Source organism: Sebastes fasciatus, chromosome 18, assembly GCF_043250625.1.
Source record: "Sebastes fasciatus isolate fSebFas1 chromosome 18, fSebFas1.pri, whole genome shotgun sequence".
In the NCBI taxonomy this organism is placed as follows: Eukaryota; Metazoa; Chordata; class Actinopteri; order Perciformes; family Sebastidae; genus Sebastes; species Sebastes fasciatus.
In genome coordinates, this window is record NC_133812.1 from 14,878,877 (window position 1) to 14,890,906 (window position 12,030).

Sequence of the window (12,030 nt, forward strand, 5' to 3'; positions counted from 1 at the left end):
TACTGGACAGCTTGAATAAAACAGAGCCATTGTTAATGACTATGACAAGTCAAATGTCTGCTGTGATAAAGTGCCAGACACACCAAACCGTCATCAAAGAACCAGCAGCGACGAAGGCTGACCACTGAGTCGCATGTGTTTTGGCCAAAAAGTTGCACTCGAACACACTGCAAAGACTTCAGCCAAAGGCCAACTACCAGGTACGTTCTGCGCCTGCGTGAGACGAAATACCTCTCCACACCAGCAGGTAGCGGTAGTCTGTATTCGTCAATCAAAAAGGGAAACCGGAAGACAGAGGATGGCAGATAAACAAGCCATTGTTATAATGCGTGATGAAGATGAAAAAATTAGAAGAGCCTTCTGTGTGCACCCTCTTGACTTTACTCATTGGCTTGCTTTCCTCAGTTTCATTTCTCTTCTCGTGCACTGATTGGTTTAAGCTGAACAGCCGATCAGAGCGATTTCTCTCACCGACGGGCTGCGCCGCAGATGTTACAGGCTGAATCAGCATAAAAACCTCCGACACGGGCAGACTAGAGCCGACAGTGCGGGCGGGACACAGCGTAAAAGCTAAGCTGACCGACGCTCACCGGCGGCCCCAAACTGGCTGGCGGCCGACTGTCGGCTTGGTGTGTCACGGCCTTAAAGGCCTATAGAAGGAACTGACCTTGTTTCAGTTCATCAGAATAGGTTTGAGTCAGCTGGGTTCAATCTTGAAATTGAAAACAAGGCAGGTGGCATTTACGTCTAATCGTTCAGCCCCTTTTTACAGCCAAGTGGGAGAAACCATTCACAGCCTCCTTGTGTGATTCCGACAGCGACGTAGGTATTGTTTTTACCTGTGAGTCATCATGGCAAAATGTGGTCCTGTATCATGAACTACCACAAAGGCTGTTTTGAGTACTTTGCTAGGTATTTATATTTTTGACTGTGGACAGATTTTGTCACCACGATAGCGTCTCAACCGTGCAAGATGCAGTCACAAAACTTACAGGTGTGTAGTTGTGATGAAGGTCGAGTTTACACCCCTGGCATGATTTGACATCACACAAGTTTACAGGTGTATAGTTAAGCTCAAAATGAAGGTAGAGTTTGAAGATGGGTGTTATCGGAGCAAAGGCCCTGGAAAGTAGAGGGGTAGGAAGAAGCAGTCCAGTTTTTATGCTAAGCTAAGCTAACGGTCTACTGGCTGTAGATCTATTCATCTAACTCTCGGCGTCAAAAAGCTTCTCTATCTGTGCACAGAGCATAAACACTGACCCCCAGCATGTATAGTAGCTCTCCTCTCCCCTCTGCTGTACGCTTTCTCTTTTCCTCTCTGCACAGCCAGTCATTTGTCACCATTAGCAACGGTCCTCAGGTACCCCAAACTCATTGCACTGTGATCACGTGACATCGTACCACCACTAACACGAGTGGGAAGCAGAGAGAAGAGGGTAAAAGAAGAAAATAGGAGGAAAGGATATAAGATGATAGTGGATGAGGGAGAGGAGGAGAAAGGATAAGAGAGAGTAAAGCGGAAGAGGAGTTGACAATGATAAGAGCAAGAGAGGAAGAGATGAGTCACATGATCAAGGCCTCTCTGCCTTTTAGATGGACGACAGCCAGAGATTCAGGCTGATCTAAGGTAATTCGGGGTTATTCTCCGATAATGGACTGAAGCATGAGGTGGATAAGGAGGTGCAGATTCTGTATCAGTGCTAAAGATACGAGATGCTGCCTTGCCTTTCAGATGCATAACGCTATTGATCTCTTCAGCTGGGCATTAGCAGCTATCAACAGCAATGGGGCTGCACTATCCAATATCCAGATGGGTAATCAAAGGAAGGGCAGGCTTAATTAAATGATTGATCTGATTCAACAGTTAAAATTAAAACTATATAATGTGCTTCTGACCAACAGATTACACAGAGATTGAAAGTATACAGCAAACCTGAAGGCACCTACAGGCCTGAACTCATTCTCATTCTTCTCCCCAAAACAGCAATGTTTATGTTTTTGTTTTTTTAATTCATAATTGCATCGAGCAGCAGTATTTGTTTGATTTTGCCTTCTGTGGTTATTCGAGTATAGTCATGTTGTCACTTATCGACCAGATGTCACCTGGTTTTGCACTGCTATTTTCAATTAGAGAGCAAAAAGTCTAGCACTGAAAGATACTTGCAAAACTGCAGATTTACAGAAACACTTTTAACAAATACTAATAAACAAAAACGATTAATTTCATTACGATCAATCTGATGAATATTGTTTTGATTAAATCGATTAAATCTGTTTTGCGTAACCTAAGGCTAACCCAAATGCTTTGAAGCTCCGACTGTTGCCATGGTAATCGACGTCCAAATTTGAATGCATTGTTTTTTAAAATGTATTTATTTATTTTTTAAATATGCATTACCCAAAAAATACCAAATAACACATAAAATAAGGAAAAGTAATCCTTCATTATACATTATGCATCAACATGTATTATTACGAGTTATTCTCAGACGGATAGCGTGTTTGTTGTGTGTGTAGAGGGTGCATGTGTGTGTGTGCGTGGGTTCGGCGCTGTCCCGGGTGCTGAAACGCAGCAGAGGAGATCGATAGACAGTCTCAACAAAGTCTCCTATTTTATATGTTTGCATAGGCTACAATATATTTATTTATTCATTTGTTTATAGACTTACATATGAGCAAATTAGTTTTTTTGGGCTATTGCTCTAATTTATTGTGATTGTTGCAAATTTGTTTTGCCATTTTTCATTAGACAATAATAGAAAAGTAAAGTACAACACAAGCAAAATGTGTGTGTAAGACGCGGCAGCAGCTGGGGTTTTTACTTCGACACAACCTGCCACGAGAGAGAAAAAACTTTATCTATCAGCTATATATCTGACTGAGATCTGTTGCTCTTACTGACTGACTGAGTGAAGGGTGAGAGGCGACTGATGTTTGTAGAGGGAAGGAGGTTCTCTCCTCTTCTCTCTCTCTCAGTTGGCCTACAGTGAGCCGGCCTGCACCTTTTGGTGACACAATTTCGGTAAGTATAGCCAATAGTGCACGGTCGAAGCTTTGATTATCATCAAATATCATATATCATATCATAAAATGGTATTCAGGACAGCCCTACATAAGACAAAGCAGCAAATCCTCACGATTGAGAAGCTGGAACTAGACAATTTTTATAATTTTGCTTGAAAAATAACTTATTAAAATGCTTATCAAAATAGTTGCATATTGACTAATTGTTTCAGCGCTAAAACATGTACCGAAAATGAAATGGTACTTGATGCTTCTCACCCACTGCATGCTGGGATAATCTCCACTCTCATATTCATTCCTTTTGATTTGAGTTTTTCCAGGACATGGCTGGCAATAGCTTTTTGATTTGTTGTTTGTTTTTTTAAAGGTTAACGTGTCAGTTGCAGTGATATTTCTGAATTACCTTCTCAAACACACGGCATGCATTACAGCTGGTTTCACAGCTCCTCATATCAAATGTACTGTAGAATTTTTACCTGAGGCACACACACACACACACACACACACACACACACACACACACACACACACACCAGCCCGGTTTTACAGGAGGCGTATAAATAGCACGACATGATACAGACATTCCCCTCTCATGAGGATGCATTTCAGGCTTTTAGCATGTAATTTTATACGCCACGCAACAAAACTATGGTAACGTCCGCTAGTTAGGTTTAGGCAACGAAACCACTTGGTTAGGTTTAGGAAAAACGTCATGGTTGGGCTTAAACTATTGGTACACTAACTAAACTAAGCACAATACGTACAGAAACAACGTAACCTAAGTACGGAAAACACGTCTCTAACGTATCTTACAAAGCAAAACACCGGTCTCAAACGCCACTCTCCCAGCCCATTGTCATTCCCAGGGCGTCAAATGCCGATGCTTTGTCACGGCCGTCGGCATTCAATACCGCCGCACAAGGCACCCTTTAGCGTTGGTATGAAACTTTCCATTAACTACAATGTAAACCCATCCGCGGCAGTAAACATTAAATGCTCAGGGAAAGTGTGCGGTGTGGTGACACCGTTTAAAGAGAAAAATAGACACACAGGGCAGAAGGTGGAAGGGGTGGTGGATTGGTCCAACAAACACAAGGCTTTCATCCGGATGCATTTACATTGCAGTCAGTACAGACTACATGCCGTACAAATGACACGCCTAAAGCAAGAAAGGCGTTCTTATTGCACGCTGAATGCCATGCACATTATCGTGTCATTCATACAACGTTTTCACATGGACAGGCTTCACACATACACACAAAAGGTGCTGCTATGTGACTATGTGACAGAATGATCTTTAATATAAGGATTGGTGTTATTACAGTAACTCTGTGGCCTTCTGTTTCCTTAAGATGCTTTCTTTGGAGAGAAATACCCCGATAGCCTGAAGTGAAATCCTCATCCTCTCTTCCCCTTCCTTGCTGTCTGTCCATCACCCCTTCTGTACTGTTTTTGTGGCTGCTCTTCAGAAGGGCCAGATTATGAACGGATTAAGAAGAAAAGGCTTGACCCACTTGCTTCAAAGTGCACCAAACCAAAAAGGGCCGCGCGGAGGCTGGCTTCCATTCAGTGTCAGCACTTCTGTTGTACTGAGCGAGACACTTGAAGCTCATGTTTATTGCTCTTAAGACTATAATTAGCAGGGCTGGCTTATGGTGTTAAAATGCTTCCTTGACTTACTGACTGATTGAAAGTTCTCGGCACAAATCTCCTTTGTGCCTGTGAGTTTTTAACCGCTACTATCACATAACCAAAAAATACATAATCACCTCACTGCATTTTTTTTTTTTTTTCAAGGTTTGATGGGCTTGCTTGCAGGTTAGGTGGCATTATGCATTTTTCAAGCCCTGAAGATAACACAAGAATGGAGGCGAGAGCCAAGTCAGCACACAAGGAGGAAAAAGAGGCGGGGGTGAGACAGAGATAGAGAGGAGAGGCAGTGGAGATAACCGCCAAGAAAGTGGAGGAGAGCTTGGCGAGAGGAGGAGAGAATAGAGAGAAGTGACAGTGTGATGTAGTGACAGAGGAAGTGGAAGGAGGCGAGAGGCAGCGAAAGTGGCAAGAGACAAAGACACAAGGAAAAAGCTACTAGAGGTAGAAAAGAACCTGGGGAGTGAGAGGAGAGTGAGAGGAGGGGAGTGAGAGAGAATGAGACCCAGGAGGTAAACTAATCACCGAGCACGCAATGCAATTTTCTGGCTCTGTGCCTCCACTCCACCACACTCCTCCCTCCTTCGCTCGCGCTCCCTTCCTCCCGTGCACCCGCCCCTCCTCGTCTCGGGGGCTCTTTTTACTATTCCGCTCACACACACCGTCTCTCGCTCCTCTATCTATCAGGCGGTACCATTGCAGCGCTCCCCCCCTCCTCTCCTCCTCTCTAATACTGCCCTGTAATCCCCTCTGGCTCGCCAAAAATGGAGTGAGCCACTCTGGCCATCAGCATTCAAAAAAGAAAAAATATGCTGTAGATGAAGGAAAAGAGCATTTTAATGGGGAGTATTTGGTGTCTTTTAAATAATTATTCATATTTACTGCTTGATGTTTCTTCAGGTGTTCTCATATTATATCTTTATGAGGGGGTTTGTGTGTGTGACAAGGTGAATGATGGGAAAATACAGTCAAAACAAAATCTGTCTGTTTGCATATGTGCATGCGTGTGCGTATAGTGTGCCTCCCCCCCCCACACCCCCCCCCCCCGTGGTGAAGGCATTTAGGAAACGTTTGATAACGCTGCAGCAAAGGTTTGAAAGTGTGTTCAGTCTCTCTCCCGAGAGCGGCGGCGGCGGCGCCTGCCTGCCTGCCTCACTGTTTTGCAGCGCCTTGATGATGATGATAGATGTTCGCTCCAGACATGCAAATAAAGGAGGCGGCTCCTGAGAACCGCGCACATGCTCTCGCTCGCAAACGAATGCACGGGCACACACACACACACACACACACCAGCACATGTGTATATGTTTGACTATGATCAAGTCATCCATTGATATATTAATCTTCCTCTTTAGGGAATATACCCCCGGGAAAATGCGGAAAGCTCCCACACACAGCAGCCTCAAAACTGCCCTATTTTCACACTGTGCACTGACTGGAGAGGAAGATTTGTCACATAGCGTGCTAATTTGAAAGATAGGAGCTCCTCTCCTCTGAGAGGAAGGTGTGTACGTGTGAGAGGAAAAGCGAGCTAGCTCATTATTGACACGCAGTATATGTCACCCTCATCTATCATCAGTGACACTGCTGTCGCTATTGAGGCTTATAGGGACACCACACCCGTTCACATTCACAGGGCGTCAAATACCGACGCTGTGTCATGGCCGTTCAATACCACCGCACTAGGCACCCTTTACAGTAGCTGTGGTTGGAGATGCACAGGCTTTTCCATTAACTACAATGTCAACCCATCTGCAGCAACAGTAAACGCTCAGAGAAAGTGCTGTGCTGACGTGGTGAAAGCGAGCACAAGGGACATGCAGGGCGGGTGTAAAAGGAGGTGGATGGGTCCAACAACACAGTTAACTTTCACGTTACAGTCAGCTGTTTGTTTGTGTCCCGTGTTCACAACATCAAGTCACATTTTCACTGTACAAACGTAGTCATTTCAAGCCCAACCATGTCGTTTTGTGATTTTGTTTAATTCACTACAACACATGTTTACATGCGACCGAAAAGTGACGCTGAGGTGTCTGACAAAGCCTCAGTATGTGACGAGTTGGGATGAGAACATGTTGGGGACACATACACACACTTAGGCCCTGTCTACACGTATACAGATATTTTTAAATACGGATATTGTCCTCTACATTTTGACCTCTCGTTCACACGCAAACAGAGTTTTGAGTCAGATATTTTTGAAAACGCCTTCTAAAATGCAGTCTTTTAATGTGTGAACATGTAAAACGGGGCGTTTGGGAAACGATGACGTCCTCTACTCATTTCGTGCATGCCCATTGTTGCTTTGTGTAACAAAGATGGCGGAAGTGCAAAGAAGCACTGCTCGGACTAATTACTACTTTACATTTGAAAAATGTTCCAGTCACAGGACGCCAAGGCAGGGGTCACATTAAACATGTCGAGGCTGAATGGTGATTGAATGTGCTTTTGGGCGATTGAAGGCGAGGGTTGGAGCACTCAGAAGGGCTATGGACATAAACCTGAATGACCTCCCTTTCTTCATTTATGCATGTAAAGAGACAGTTGATGACAGCAGAGTGATGACAGTCATGCAGTTTGACCAGGAATCACAGCCCCCCAACCAACAATAACAGACTGGCTGTAATGAAGCCGACGGAAAGGGAGAGAGAAGGGTGGTGACAAAATTCCTTGACCCTTAACTTGTGATCTCACTTGTGGTGACATGTAAATATTCCAGCGAGCGTTTGAAGTCGTTTTTGCGTTCAAGTGTGGGTTATAGTTTGTAAAACGAAGGTTGTGTGGACAGATTTTTTTTTTATAAATGGAGGGGTAAAATTACTGTTTTTAAAAATATTTGTATACGTGTAGACAGGACCTTGGTGAAACACTGGGACAGACTACAGGATCAATTTCACCAAGCTTATCATATTGCTACACAGTGGTATCGGTGTGCACATTCTCTCTGTCACACACACACACACACATATATATATATATAAAATGTGTGCACAGACGCAACCCAATTAGGCTTTAGCACAGACCAACATGTCATTTCCCAAAGCCTGTCATGAATACGACTGATGCATTACAAATAAAACACCACGCATATGTCTCTTTCCCAAGTAAAATAAATTACATACACACACACATGCGTGTTCACAGAATCACATTTTTCCACAAGGCTTCACACCATCAGACGGTGTCACTATGGGAAAGCCCCGAGTCCCTTGCTAACCTGAGGGGATCCAATGACACAAAGCATATGTGTGAGCCCCCGACTGCTAGTCACTGACAGGCCCGCTGAGCAAAACCTGTTGTGACAGATCAAAATGTCAGCCTGGCAGGCGCAGGGAAAGGGAGATAGAGACAGACAGAGACGGAGGAAAAGCACATTAAGTGGCCACCATAACTACTAATCCAGAGATGCTTTAGCTATGCGAGGTACTCTAAGGTCACAGACACGCACTGGTGCAGCAGGGCTCTGCACAGCAGACTGAGAGAGATATAGTTACTGACAATGAGGAAAAAAATTAAGAGTCATCATAGTTTCCTTGAGGAACGCACACACACACACACACACACACACACACACACACACACACACACACACACACACACACACAGACACACACACAAAGCTGTGGTGGAAAAAAAAATCGCCCCTGCCCATTCCAGCATTTTCAGCCCCATAAACAGCTTCCTCCCATCACCCAAACACCGGCTAACACAATATGATATAAATCCTCTGAGACAGCAGCCTGGATTCATGGTGTCAGCTTTTCCAGCTCTTAAAAAATGCACACACACACACAAACATACAAGTACATGCAGAGTGGCAGACACAACACACATGCACACAGTCAGCGAGGATAATAACTCCTGGGTGTGCTCTATACCTTCTGGGGGATGGTTAGATGGAGGACAGAAGGAAAACAGAGACGTGGGGGATGGGATCAGATCGATAGAGGTATCCTGGGAACCTTTTCCTTTCTACCATGAATCTATGCGGGGAAGATCGGATGCTGACAGGGCAAGGCAAAGCCCCCCTCCGGACACCGGATCTAGGCCTCTTCCCCCATATGAGGGGACTTCATCAGTGCAAAGAGTAAATGATTGGCTGTTTGAGCGGACGCAAACATCCGTCATGCAGTAATACTTGTCATGTCAGTAAAAGATATGTGTGTGTATGATAACAGCTATATCGCCTTGTCTGTGCCTCAGGGTGAAAAAGAAAGGGCTGTGATGTGTGATAAGATACTTGCTGTGTGTTGAAAAGAGTGTAGCATGTATGATGTGTTGACAACATGACAAGATGTGCGTCTTTTTATAGAATAGTCTAAAGGCAGCGATGTAATCTTAATGGGTTGTTGAAAATTACACAGTCTGACAGGTACAGATGTTGTACGTCGTTTATAGTATAAAACATGCTGGACTGTGAGCTGAGCCGTGGCTGAATTGGCAAGATTCAATTGTCAAAACATCACTGGCACCTATATATAGTATATAGGCTTATTCATTTAAATATTAGGGCTGTCAATCGATTCAAATATTTAATCGCGATTAATCGCAAATTAACCACACATTTTCTTTATCTGTTTAAAATGTATCTTAGAGGGAGATTTGTCAAGTATTTAATACCCTTATCAACATGGAGGTTGCGCAAATATGCTTGCTTCATGCAAATGTATGTATTTATTACTGGAAATCAGTTACCAACACAAAACAATGACAAATATTGTCCAGAAACCCTCACAGGTACTGCATTTAGCATAAAAAATATGCTCAAATCATAACATGGCAAACTGAAGCCCAACAGACAACAACAGCTGTCAGTGTGTCAGTGTGCTGACTTGACTATGACTTGCCCCAAACTGCATGTGATTATCATAAAGTGGGAATGTCTGTAAAGGGGAGACTCGTGGGTACCCATAGAACCTATTTTCATTCACATTTCATATCTATATCATATCTTGACGTCAGAGGTCAAGAGACCCCTTTGAAAATGGCCACGCTAGTTGTTCCTCGACAAAATTTTGCGTAAGTTTGAAGCACTATTTAACCTCCTTCGCGGCAAGCTAGTATGACATGGTTGGTACCAATGGATTCATTAGGTCTATTCTCGATCAGTCAGAGAAGAAACACCAGAAACACCTCACAGCAGTCAGTTAGCTTAGCTTAGCATAAAGAGTCATTGCTCCAGGCCAAGTAATAGTCCAGCGCACAACTAAAAACGCAATTTTTACAGTGGTGGATTTGTTTAACTTCAGATTTTCTGAGGGTTCGCACCTTGAATAAAGGCATCAACCAATCACATTGTGCAGAACGGGATGAGGTTCACCTTATGAAACAACAACACGGAGGCTTTGTAATCTAAACCAGGACGGCAAACTTTTTTTCAATCTTGACAAAGGCAGCACAGACCAGATCCACTCCTTCCGTTCTTTCCTTTCACGATAAAAGCCCTAGACATATACTAGGCTATTCGCAGATGCCCCCAGCGTTTAAAGGCCTTAACTGTAGCTTCATAACTTCATTCATCATCATTAAGTTCTTAGTTCAGGGTCAATTAAATACTTTGCCAGTTATTGTTGTTATCAGTCTGAACAGATGCTTTTTATTTTTAGTCCCTGTTTCCAGGACATCCAGTTGTGAGATAATGCCTATTAGCCAATCATAACTGGGGATTTCAGGCTGGCACTAATCAGTTTTGCGAGATCACAAAGCCCACCCTTCGCCACCCCCAAGACACACCTCTGCATGAGTCACCGAGTTTTCTAACTGCAGTCCAGTTAAGTGGAAAGCTTTAAATAGAGTTTGCTCAGCTACTATGTTACAGTAACACTATATTTTCACTCGCTCTCATGCATACCTTCCTATCTGAAAGAACTGGTACGCTTGTAAACCTGAATGGAGCCATGTTTCGCTCCATTAAGGCTTGTTCCGCATGTCATGTGACATGGTGAAACACAGGTTGGCCATTACCACTACAGGGCACTTTAAGTTCAGTGGGTGGACGGAGAGAGATAGGAAGAAAGAAGAGAGGCTCTGTGGTTGTTTGGATGAGAGTATAAATGATGTTTTGTGTGTGTGTGTGAGAGAGAGAGAGAGAGAGAGAGAGGGAAGGAGGGAGAGAGAGAGAGTGTGTTTGCCTGTAAATGTGGGCTGAGTAAGTGAATGAGAATAAGCAGTAAGTAATGGTCAGAGTGGAAAAGATACCGTACATCTAAGAAAGAATAGATTTTTTTTTTTTTTTATAGCTACAAATATACAGACATGAAAACATAATATGAAAAATTAATATATGTATTTATTTATTTATTTTCTGATTCAGAAAAAAAACTGCAGTGATACTTGGAGAAGAAAATTACACTATTTATAGTCAGTAAATATACTGTATATCAGCATTACCTCACATAATGCACCGCAATTAACATGAAGTGACTAATGCATCCCGGCATCCTTAATTATATATGTATCATCATTATAATGTATCGTTTATTTTACAACTTTTGTATTATAATAATTATAAATAATAATCAATAATGTTACAAATGAAGTTGCCTTTCATTTATATGCCAGTAAACATTTAGTTTTACGGTATAAAATGTACAAACACATGACTAAACAGAACATACAGATACTGCTTCAATTTTAGCAATAATTTGAAGCTTATATGAGTTTAACTGAGACAAAGAGAAAGAGGGAGCGAGAGAGCATCAGAGAGAGCCGGTGACTCCTGGGAGTTGCTAAGTGATGGTAACTGGACTCCAACATGTTGCAGTCTGGGAAGTCTCCTGATGAATAGGAGGGCGAGAGAGGACAGCGGAGGAGGGGATGGGAAGGAAGACAGGAGAAAACCTAACTGCGTAATGTACGGGCACGGTGCCAAGGCGTCCATTTCATTCACAAAACCCCCGAGCATGTCCAACCTCAGGCTCAACAATCTGCTCCTACTCAGCCCGGGGGAAAAGGGACAGGAAGCTACTCTCACTCCTCCTTCTCGCTTTCATCCTCTTCTGTTCCTCCTTTGTTTTTCTATTTTTGTTTTCTTCATTAGGCTTTTCCTGCCTTTTATTTTATTTTATTCATGCAGCATCACGTTGAATGTGCCAAGACCAACCAGCCTAACCAATGTTGTTTTGGGACTCCCACACTGAGTTTATTAAAAATCTTTTCCAAGTGTGAAATGAGTCATTTGGCATGGAACATATTGCATTTTTTTTCTTTCATTTTTTTAAATGAAATTAAATAAAATGTTAATTATACCTAAAGACTGACCATCAGTTGTCTGGGCTGTATAACTGCTGTAATTAACTGAACCAAATTACTGAGGTCTGTGTGCCAATATTGCATCCCACTAAAGTTACAGCAGAC

At 43.0% G+C, this 12,030-nt stretch overlaps 1 protein-coding gene across 1 annotated transcript in view; it reads right to left on the minus strand.

Annotated features, from left to right (window-relative positions):
- xkr6b (XK, Kell blood group complex subunit-related family, member 6b) overlaps positions 1–12,030 on the minus strand; it is a 72,186-nt gene that overhangs the window by 13,044 nt on the left and 47,112 nt on the right. The gene's annotated exons all lie outside the window — the stretch shown is intronic.